Source organism: Lynx canadensis, chromosome C1 (assembly GCF_007474595.2).
Source record: "Lynx canadensis isolate LIC74 chromosome C1, mLynCan4.pri.v2, whole genome shotgun sequence".
Lineage (NCBI taxonomy): Eukaryota > Metazoa > Chordata > Mammalia > Carnivora > Felidae > Lynx > Lynx canadensis.
The window spans coordinates 156,447,866-156,460,143 of NC_044310.1; the positions used below are offsets into that span (position 1 = coordinate 156,447,866).

Genomic DNA, 12,278 nt, shown 5'->3' on the forward strand with positions numbered 1-12,278 from the left:
GCAGCTATCTCCTGGCTGAATACAGAGTCTGAGTACCTCAGAGTAGCTTGCCTGAGAATGACAGACTGTGGGAGAAGCCTTGTGGGGGTAGGGAGGGGAGAGAAAGAAATGATCCCAGCTTTCAAGAATAGGACGCATTTCACATCCGGCACCAGGAAATCAGACCTACGTCTTGCTTTCAAGATCTGTTTTCCCCTCACTGAGCACAGTTAAAGGGGAGAAAACGAATTCTGCCCATTGAAAAAGGGCAGACTATAATGAAAAACAGCTTTAAAGACGCTTCAGCACATAAAGTCTTTGAGCTACATCACTGACAATGGTTTACAAGTTTATTTTCAATTTGCAGTTATGCTGAGCAGACATTTTGGGAAGCACAGCACTAATTCAGGCTGCAGCATCATCTGCTGTGCGTCCATCTGTACAGGAGCGGATTGTCACAGATGATCAGGTGCAGCTTTGCCCAGACACATCGTCCGCAAGATGGCCAGCCAGGAGAGTCTTCAGAATTATTTTCCTCACGATTTTTGCTAAGTATACAATTCTAAGGAAGCAAATTTCTTGGCAAAGACTTTTTTTTCCCCCTAAAGAAAAAGCTTTTACTTAGAGTGGAGCAAAGAAAGCACAGGCTTCAAGTCCATAACTGAATCCTAGCTCTGGCACTTGCTAAGTGGCAGCCTTGAGCACGTACATTATGCAAACCCTCTGAACTTCCTTATTTATAACATGGGGTGATGAGTTCATTTATATATGGGGCTGTGGGGGAAATTAAAGGAGATAATAGCCATTTTCTTCTTATGCTACATAAAAACAGGATTTGGGTGTTCACTATTGTGTCCCCCACACTTAAGCATAGCAATGGCACATAATAGGTGCTTAATAAATAGGTGTTGAAGGAATGAATGTGTGAATAACACTATCCTTTATAACTGACATGTAGGGACATGTCAGAGCTAATTTCTTCTTTATTTCTCCCAAAGGGAAAAATCAGCTCTCCCTCTCAGCCTCTGTTCCTTCCTAAGGGGATTACTTCCCAGGACTGACTGTATGTCTGCTATCCTAAGAACTTTTTCAAACTTTTTCTTCTTTTCCTTTTTTTTTTTTTTTTTTGTTTGGGTGTTTTGTTTCCTGCATCCGTGTCTTCCACTCCATTGGCTTATTCCACTGACCTTCCCGGAAAGGACAAATTGAAGCTAAATTTTTTAGTACTTTCATTTCTAACATGTTGTTATTCTAGATGGCTACTGATAATTAATTGCACTGATACAGAATCTGAGTCTGAAATTTTTTCCCTCAGAATTTTTAAGGTGATTCTCCAGTGTTTCCTATAATCTGGTATTGCTTATTAAAGAAAATTTGAAAAATGTAAGTAAGCGTAAGAAAGATAAAAAGCAACGGTAATCCTACTACCCAGAGACACCCCTGTTCACATTGTGATATATACCTTCCCAGAACACACATTCAGCACACATACGTACACACGCACGAAGGCCACATTGTATATATAGTTTCGCATCATGACTTTGTGTCCTCATGTCATCATATATAACTGAATTACTTTTAAGACCCTTTTCAACCCTAAAGATCAATAGTTCTATGACTTGTTAAGAAGAGATTGTGACATATGCATGGTGTCAGTAAGAGTAGCAGACAGTTTAGGAGTTGGTTTCATTGATACAAGCGTGAAATAGAACTGGGGCAAAGGAAGATAAGGTTAACTGCCTGCCAAGGGCTTTTCATTTAGGGACACAGAAGATTCTCAGTGAGTGTGAGGGAATCAAAGACATATTACAGATGAGGCTCAATAAATCATCTGAGTATAACCTACAGTCAGGAAAAGCATGTTAGGATGGAGAAAAGGGCCCAGCAGAGCCTCCCGGGAAGAACATCTTGTGCAGCCTTTGGGATAAAAGGGGATTATATATAAGCAAAGTGCTCAAGGCCCCACACGGGAGATAGGCAACCAGTGCCAGTTTCAAAGGCTCGCAATGAAAGATGACAGCAATGACAGAACACGTTTGCCTAACTGAACACACAAAGTCCCCAGCACTGGTTAGTGCACATCGCCTAGGTGAGGTTCAAAGACAAATGGAGAGAAGTAAAGAAGAGGAAGGTAAAGGAAAATAGAGCAAGTAGCTATGGATGGAGGCGTGGTACACAGAGATGAGGGCTCCAGCTGAGGACAGAAGCAAGAAGCATGTATACAGCAAAGACACCTTCACGGTGCTGACTCCTGGGGTGGTACCCAATTGGTGGTACCAATCCGCCCTTCTCTTATTTCCCACTGTAGTAACAGCAAAAGGTTGCAGTGAGTTGTGGCAGCACTGAAAATCAGAAATAAATACCAACCATCTGACACTCTGGGAGGAATTTCTACTGGACAAGCCTAGAAGGGGTCATGTGGTTACAAACAGCAGTGCCAAGCAAATGCTGCACCATGTGAGACAGAACAGCGTTTCCATGAGGAGAATGGGGCAGGAGAGAAGATGGAGAGAGACGCCTCCCCACACCTCTCGTCCTGGATAGATCCTTACCTCAAAGATGTGAATCCTAAGCCAGAGAGTAAAGCATGCACACACACATGTGCACACTCATAGGAACCCCAGTGATCCCTCTGTTCCCATATACCGAGAGCTACCCTCTAGTGCATGGAGAAAATGGTAAGAGCAGACAGGAGGTAGATGACATTGTCCTATGCAATCAGGCTTCAGGAAGGCATATAAACAGGAAGCTTCAAGGAGTAATGCACTCTGGGGATTGTATTTCTCATGCTTCTGCTTGAAATTTCAGAGAAAATTCAAAAGTAAATGTGCAGACAACTCCTAATATGAAAGAATGAATTGCTTTCCAATGAATCCGAAGAACAGGAAGCAGTAGACAATCTTTCCTTCATTCAAGAGAGCTGCATTAGATCGCATTTGTCAGAATCAGCCCTGGACAGCCCGGGCAAGCTCCATGTGGAAGGTAAGGGAACCATTAGTTCCTAACATATTGTACTTATAGAGCTATCTTCTGGGGAATGTAAAGCCCAAGAGAAGTGAAAAGGTGCCATGGATTGGAAGGGGGGAAGAGAAATATTTCATAGAAAACAAAAGAAAAAATTAGAAAGCACTTGTGGAAATACCTTGCTTTATTGTGCTTTGCAGATATTGCTTTTTTTTTATTTTTATTTTTTTTACAAATTGAAGGTTTGTGGCAACCCTGTATAGATCAAGTCAACCCTGTTGGCAACACTTTTCCAACAGCATTTGTTTAGTTCATGTCTCTGTGTTACATTTTGGCAATTCTCACAATTTTTCAAACATTTTCATTATTATTATATTTGCTACGGTGATCTGTGATCAGTGATGTTACTACCATATTGGTTTGGAGGCACCGCAAACCACACCCTTAAAAGACCGTGAACTAGGGCGCCTGGGTGGCTCAGTTGGTTAAGCGTCCAACTTCAGCTCAGGTCACGATCTCACGGTCCGTGAGTTCGAGCCCCACATCGGGCTCTGGGCTGATGGCTCAGAGCCTGGAGCCTGCTTCCGATTCTGTGTCTCCCTCTCTCTCTGCCCCTCCCCCATTCATGCTCTGTCTCTCTCTGTCTCAAAAATAAATAAACGTTAAAAAAAATAAAAAAAATAAAACGTGAACTTAATTGATAAATATTTTGTGTGTTCTGAATGCCACTGGGCATTCCCCTCTCCTCAGGTCTCCCTATTCCCTGAGACACAACAATGTTGAAATTAGGCCAATCAATGACCCTACAATGGCCTCTAAGTGTTCAAGTGAAAGGACGTGTCCAGTCTCTCACTTTAAATCAAAAGCTAGAAATGATTAAGCTTAGTGAGGAAGGCATGTTGAAAGCAGTCACAGGCCCAAAGCTAAGCCTCTTATACCAAGTTGTGAATGAAAAGGAAAAGTTCTTGAAGGAAATTTAAAGTGCTGTTCCAGTGAACACATGAATGATAAGAAAGTAAAACAGCCTTACTGCTGATGTGGAGAAAGATTTAGTGGTCTGGATAGAAGATCAAATCAGCCACCACATTCTCTTAAGCCAAAGCCTAATCCAGAACAAGGCCCTAACTTTCTTCAATTCTCTGAAGCCTGAGAGAAGTAAGGAAGCTGCAGAAGAAAAGTTGGAAGCAGAGGTCCAGCAGAGGTCTAGCAGAGCTCGCTTCAAAAGGTTTAAGGAAAGAAGCCATCTCCATGACATAAAGGTGCAAGATGATGCAGCAAGTGCAGATACAGAAACTGCAGCAAGTTATCTGGAAGATCTAGCTCAGATCATTAATGAAGTTGGCTACACTAAACAACAGATTTTTTTTTTCTTATATGAAATGTATTGTCAAATTGGTTTCTATACAACACCCAGTGCTCATCCCAAAAGGTGCCCTCCTCAATACCCATCACCCACCCTCCCCTCCCTCCTACGCCCCCATCAACCCTCAGTTTGTTCTATTTTTAAGAGTCTTTTATGCTTTGGCTTTCTCCCTCTCTAACCTCTTTTTTTTGCTTCCCCTCCCCCCATGGTCTTCTGTTAAGTTTCTCAGGATCCACATAAGAGTGAAAACATATGGTATCTGTCTTTCTCTGTATGACTTATTTCACTTAGCATAACACTCCAGTTCCATCCATGTTGCTACAAAAGGCCATATTTCATTCTTTCTCATTGCCATGTAATATTCCATTGTGTATATAAACCACAATTTCTTTATCCATTCATCAGTTGATGGACATTTAGGCTCTTTCCATAATTTGGCTATTGTTGAAAGAGCTGCTATGAACATTGGGGTACAAGTGCCCCTATGCATCAGCACTCCTGTATCCCTGGGGTAAATTCCTAGCAGTGCTATTGCTGGGTCATAGGATAGATCTATTTTTAATTTTTTGAGGAACCTCCACACTGCTTTCCAGAGCGGCTGCACCAGTTTGCATTCCCACCAACAGTGCAAGAGGGTTTCCATTTCTCCACATCCTCTCCAGCATCTATAGTCTCCTGATTTGTTCATTTTAGCCACTCTGACTGGCATGAGGTGGTATCTCAGTGTGGTTTTGATTTGTATTTCCTTGATAAGGAGCGACGTTGAGCATCTTTTCATGTGCCTGTTGGCCATCTGGATGACTTCTTTAGAGAAGTGTCTATTCATGTTTTCTCCCCATTTCTTCCCTGGATTATTTGTTTTTCAGGTGTGGAGTTTGGTGAGTTCTTTATAGATTTTGGATATTAGCCCTTTGTCCGATATGTCATTTGCAAACATCTTTTCCCATTCTGTTGGTTGCCTTTTAGTTATGTTGATTGTTTCCTGTGCAGTGCAGAAGCTTTTTATCTTGATGAAGTCCCAATAGTGCATTTTTGCTTTTAATTCCCTTGTCTTTGGAGATGTGTCAAGTAAGAAACTGCTGCAGATGAGGTCAGAGAGGTTTTTTCCTGCTTTCTCCTCTAGGGTTTTGATGGTTTCCTGTCTCACATTTAGGTTCTTTATCCATTTTCAGTTTATTTTTGTGAATGGTGTAGGAAAGTGGTCTCGTTTCATTGTTCTGCATGTTGCTGTCCAGCTCTCCCAGCACCATTTGTTAGAGAGACTGTCTTTTTTCCATTGGATATTCTTTCCTGCTTTGTCAAAGATTAGTTGCCCATACTTTTGTGGATCCAATTCTGGAGTCTCTATTCTACTTCATTGGTCTATGTGTCTGTTTTTGTGCCAATACCATGCTGTCTTGATGATTACAGCTTTGTAGTAGAGGCTAAAGTCTGGGATTGTGATGCCTCCTGCTTTGGTCTCCTTCTTTGGTATTACTTTGGCTATTTGGGGTCTTTTGTGGTTCCATATGATTTTAGGATTGCTTGTTCTAGCTTCAAGAAGAATGCTGGTGTAATTTTGATTGGGATTGCATTGAATGTGTAGATTGCTTTGGGTAGTATTGACATATTAACAATATTTATTCTTCCAATCCAGGAGCACTGAATGCTTTTCCATTTCTTTGTATCTTCTTCAATTTCCTTCATAAACTTTCTATAGTTTTCAGCATTCAGATCTTTTACATCCTTGGTTAGGTTTCTTCCTAGGTATTTTATGCTTCTTGGTGCAATTGTGAATGGGATCAGTTTCTTTATTTGTCTTTCTGTTGCTTCATTATTAGTGTATAAGAATGCAACTGATTTCTGTACATTGATTTTGTATCCTGCGACTTTGCTGAATTCATGTATCAGTTCTAGCAGACTTTAGATGGAGTCTATCGGATTTTCCGTGTATAATATCATGGAATCTGCAAAAAGTGAAAGCTTAACTTCATCTTTGCCAATTTTGATGCCTTTGATTTCCTTTTGTTGTCTGATTGCTGATGCTAGCACTTCCAACACTATGTGAAACAACAGCAGTGAGAGTGGACATCCCTGTCGTGTTCCTGATCTTAGGAGGAAAGCTCTCAGTTTTTCCCCATTGAGGATGATATTAGCTGTGGGCTTTTCATAAATGGCTTTTATGACATTTAAGTATTAAACAGACTTTTATTGGAAGAAGATGCTTCTAGGACTTTCATAACTAAAGAAGAGAAGTCAAGGCCTGGTTTCTTTTTTTGATTTTTAAGTTTGTTTGTTTGTTTTGAGAGAGAGAGAGAGAAAGATAGCATAAGTGGGGAGAGGGTCAGAAAGATAGGGAGAGAGAGAGAATCCCTAGCAGGCTCCACCCTGCCAGCACAGAGCCTAACTCAGGGCTCAAACCCATGAACCATGAGATCATAACCTGAGCTGAAGCAAAGAGTCAGATGCTTAACTGACTGAGCCACCCAGGCACCCCAAGGCCTGGTTTCAAATCTTCAAAAGACAGGCTGACTCTCTTGTTAGGGGCTAATGCAGCTAGTGACTTTAAGTTGAAGCCAATGCTCACTTACCAGTTGGAAAATCCTAGGGCTCTTCAGAATTATGCTAAATCTACTCTGTCTGTGTACTATAAATGGCACAATAAAGCCTAGATGACGGCACATCTCTTTACAGCATGGTTTACTGAATATTTTAAGCCTACTATTGAGAACTACTGCTCAGAAAAGAAGATTCCTTTCAAAACGTTATTGCACATTGACAATATACTTCGTCACCCAAGAACTCTGATGGAGATAATGAGATTAATGTGGTTTTTATGCCTGTTAACACAATATCCATTCTGCAGCCCAAGGATCAAGTAATTAGCTCAACATTCAAGTTTTATTATTTAAGAAATAGATTTTGTAAGGCTATAGCTGCCGTATATAGCTGGATTATCTGGTGATTCCTCTGATGGATCTGGGCAAAGTAAATTGAAAACCTCTGGAAAACTTCACCATTAAGAAGATGAATGATTCACAAGAAGCGGTCAAAATATCAACATTGATAAAAAGTTGGAAGAAGTTGATTCCAACCCCTATGGATAACTTTGAGGGGTTCAAGCCTTCAGTGGAGGAAGTAGCTGCAGATGTGGTGGAAATAGCAAAAGAACTAGAACTAAAAAGTAGAATCTGAGGATGGACTGAATTGCTACAATCTCATGATAAAACTTGAACAGATGAGGAGTTGCTTCAAAGGAAGGAGCAAAGAAAGTGATTTCTTGACATGGAAACTATTCCTGGTGAAGATGCTGTGAAGATTGTTGAAATTACAACAAAGGACTTAGAATATTACATAAACTTAGTTGATAAAGCAGGGTCAGCATTTGAGAGCACTGACTCTAATTTTTAAAGAAGTTCTACAGTGGGTAAAATACTATCAAACAGCATCATCTGCTACAGAGAAATCATGAAAGGAAGATAGCTTACAGTAAAGTGTAAACATAACTTTTATATGCACTGGGAGGCCAAAAATTGTATTTGACTTGCTTTACTGCAATATTTACTTTATTGGGGTGGTCTGGAACTAATCTGCAATATGACCAAGGTGTGCCTGTACTTTTTGTTTTCCTATGTGTTTCTATGAATCAAGAGATGATAGAGAAAATAAGTTCAAATATAGAATTATTTGCAATGATCAGCCTTAAAACATATAAAACACACACACACACACACACACACACACACACACACACACACACCAGGACACTAAAAGTATAGTAGCATATTAAAATCTACAATGAAAGTAGTAAAGAGCAGAGGTGATATCAGAAAAATAGGGATCAATGATTTGAAAGACAAAATGTGAGGGAAGAAGATAACATGAAGTCTATGGATAAGAAATCTTTCATAGGGAGCAGCCAGGCAATACAGAAGCAACAGATGAAGGACAGTGCTCCTGAAGAAGAGCCAGGAGGAACTGAAGCAGGACATGAGAACAGGGAACCTTGGTGGTTAAGAATGGGGGCTCTTGAGTCAACAGGCATAGACTTAAAGTGATTCACTTGAAAAAAAAATATTCAACTATTTTAATCTTGGGATTATCACCTGTAAAATGGGGATACAAATTATTCCTACTTGATATGGTGGTTTTTGGATTTAAAGCTTTGTGCTAGACACCAAGGAAGAACTCCAAAATAGCTAAATTTGCAGCGGGTGGGGGGGTGGTCCCTACATAGGCATGTCTTCATTTGTATTTAATTTCAAGAGTGGCTTTTGTTCCTTTGTATTTTCTATTTTCTGATGAGTAAGGATAGGTTTGTTTTTTTTTTTTTAATTTCATGGTTGAAGGAAAAAAGGAGTCCCACAATTAGGAAAATAGAAAAATATGTTACTTTCAAATTCTTTCAAAGTAAGAGTGATTTCTTTCAAAGTAAGAATCACCGATTTTAATCCTCTCCAATATTAAAGACTAGATGGTGACGTGCCTATATCCATGAAGATTTACTTTTTTCTTTTTCATCTTTACCCAAATTTAATTCAGAAAATGAGGAAACACTTAGATTTTCTTAAATTTTTTTAATCTTTATTTATTTCAAGAGAGAGAGAGAGAGAGAGAGAGAGCATGGGCGGGGGAGGAACAGAGAAAGGAGGCACAGAATCTGAAGCAGGCTCCAGGCTCTGAGCTGTCAGCACAGAGCCTGACACGGGGCTTGAACTCACAAACCATGAGATCATGACCTGAGCCAAAGTCAGATGCCCAACCTACTGAGGCACCCAGGTGCCCCAGAAACACTTAGATTTTTAAAGACACTATTCGAGTTTGATTATTTTGTTCCCAAGCACTTCCTCAGCCCGCTCCATAATCATGATATCCTACTAGTGCTGTAACAAATGACCACAAACTTAGCAGGTAAAACAATACAAATTGATTACTTCATACTTCCTTAGGTCAAAAGTTCTACCCAGGTCTTATTGGGCTAAAATCAAGGTGTTGGAAAGTCTGCATTTCTTCTGCAAATTCTAAAGAAGAATTTGTCTCCTTGCCTGTTCCAGCTTCTAGAGGCCCCCTGCATCCTTGGATTATTGCCTCCTTCCTCCTTCTTCAAACCCAGCAAAAGTACATAGAGTCTTTTTCACATCACGTCACTCTGACTTTCTCTCCTAACTCCCCTTTTAGGAGCCCTTGTGATGATATTGAGCCCACCAGATAATCCAGAATGGCCTCCCTATCTGAAAATCAACTGATTAGTAACCTTAATTTCCCCCTTGCCATGTAAAGTAACATATTCACAGGTTCCAGATATTCGGATGAGGACATCTTTGGGAGAGCTGTTACTCTGCCCACCACAGCCAGGAAACAAGTTTTATCAGTAAAAGAAACATTTTGAACACTGAGAATGGGGCCTCCAAGAGGGGCCTTCTTTCCCCATTAGATACACAGGCTCCCCTACTAGGAAGTGGGAGATTGGTTTGGGGCCATAAATGCCAACATCATCTACTTACTGTTTTGGTTTGTTTTGTTTTTAATGAATCAGTGATACATTCTCATGGTTGAAGAATAGAATATTTTTTAAAATATGTAGTGAAAATATCCTTCCTAATGCTGCTTGCCACATCTGTCTGTTCCAAACCTACCCGCTTACAACTACTATTGACATATCCCTGTGTATACTATATATTGTTTGTGCATATTCAAGCAATTACAAATACATCTAAATTTTTAACTCATTTTTTAACCTCAAAGTTTTCATATTCTGTACCATATTTTTTCCTGTGGTAAAAAAATATATATAACATTTACTATCTTAGTCAATTTCTTTTTTTTTTTTTAACGTTTTTTTTTTTTTTTTTTTTTTTATTTATATTTGGGATAGAGAGAGACAGAGCATGAACGGGGGAGGGGGAGAGAGAGAGGGAGACACAGAATCGGAAACAGGCTCCAGGCTCTGAGCCATCAGCCCAGAGCCCGACGCGGGGCTCGAACCCACGGACCGCGAGATCGTGACCTGGCTGAAGTCGGACGCTTAACCGACTGCGCCACCCAGGCGCCCCTATCTTAGTCAATTTCTAAGTATACAGTTTAGTAGTGTTACATACATTTGCAATATTGTGCCACCAATCTCCAGAAATTTTCATCTTGCAAAATTAAAACTCTGTACCCATTGAACAACAAACCCCTCCTTTCCCCTTCCTCTAGTTCCAGGCAACTACCATTCTACTTTCTGTTTCTATGAATTTGACTATTCTAGATACCTCATATAAATAGAATCACATAGTATTGTTTCTTTGTGACTGGCTTATTTCATTTAGCATACCGTCCTCAAGGTTCATCCATGCTGTAGTATATGTCAGAATTTCCTTCCTTTAAGGCTGAATAATATTCTATTATATGTATATACCACATTTTGTTTATCCATTCATCTGTGGATGGATGAATCTTAGAGATCTTTTCATATTCTGTATGGAGAACTTTTTGTTTATTTCTTTTTTTAAAAATGTCATAATATTTTGTTATATTGATGACCACTATAGAGTTAACTAATCCCACATTGATGAACATCTGTACTCTTTCCACTTAGCAGAGTTTTCAAAGTAAAAAATTTTATCCTCAAAAATCCATTCATATTTAAGTCATCTTTCTTACAAGAAGTCAACAACAAGAGATGTCTAGATATTTTGACTGGACTTCTCCAATAAAATTAAAGGTTTACTTGAGTTGATCTAGAGATGAATAAAAATATTGAACTCAGGATTGGAAAAATCTGGACAGCTAACATGGAAAGTGTTTAAACAAAGGATTAAATAAGATAATTGTTTTAATATGTCTACATAACTACATATTTTAAAAATCAAGACACAGTACTAAATTACTAGTGACTTGAAAATAATCAGAATGAAAGTTCAGATAATGTAACACTAGAATGTATTTTTAAGAAAATTTTTAAGAAAAGATGAGGGGAAATTAAAATTTGCTGAATTCCTTAGCCTATATAGACAAGTGTCAAAGATCTTTATGTTTTTTGTGTGTTTTTGACAATTCAAGAAATATGAATTAAAACATGTTCAACATCAAGATTATAAGTAATAGAATTTAAAATTATGTGAATGCATTAGAAGTTACTAAAGCATAATGACACCTCTCCATTTGAATCACTGGACAGGGGGAGAAGAAAAGGCAAGAGCATTGATAAAGATATCAAAGAAAATGAAAATAATAAGGCAGACTATAGAAGAAATTCAAATACAGGAGAAAGGAATAACATAGCACCCTCATCAGGAGAGTCTGGAACCCAAGCAGTTAAAAGAAGTGAGTGAGGCCAAAGGAAAACTTAACCAAATAAATAAAAATAAGCTCAACTGGAAAAACAGTACAAACAAGGTAAGGAAACTCAAAATTGCCAATGCTATCAGACCATAAAAACGAAAATGGTAAATGTCATATTTGACAAGAGAGACAGAAAAGTTTATTGGAAGTAAACTAGAGACAGATTTGCATCTCCTGCAAATGGTATGTTAGGAAAAGCAGAGCCTAGGAGGCTTGATGCTGGGTAAAGTTTTGGATTATCCATCAGATACTGGAAGATCCAAGAGATCTGTATTGGAAAGATAATGCAAGGTATGAGTTGGAAAGGACACAGATTGGATTTTCAAGATGCATGCACAACCCAAAAGATATGTAAGAAGAAAGTTATTTGAAGCTCTGCTATGCTTTCTGCATGTAAGAAAGATAGTATAATGATTCCACCACCTTGAGAAAAATGGGAACAAAAATAACCAACAAAGTTAAATATTTAAAATCAGTGTGTAAGATACACTTTTAGGAAAGGGCATATTTTTAGATATCCACTTTAAGAAGCCAGAATAAAATCACATAAAAAGAAGTTGGCTAGTAGCATTGATGCAATTAATTTGCAAGGTAGGAGACAAGTCATAAAATGTAAGTGAAAGGCATGTTCTTTTTTTTATGATGCTATGAAAATAACCAAAATTAA

The 12,278-nt window shown here is 38.9% G+C and overlaps 1 pseudogene; it reads left to right on the forward strand.

The window, feature by feature from the left end:
• Positions 1–3,751: 3,751 nt before the first annotated feature.
• On the forward strand, positions 3,752–7,768 carry LOC115519864 (annotated as a pseudogene).
• The last annotated feature ends 4,510 nt before the right edge of the window (positions 7,769–12,278 follow it).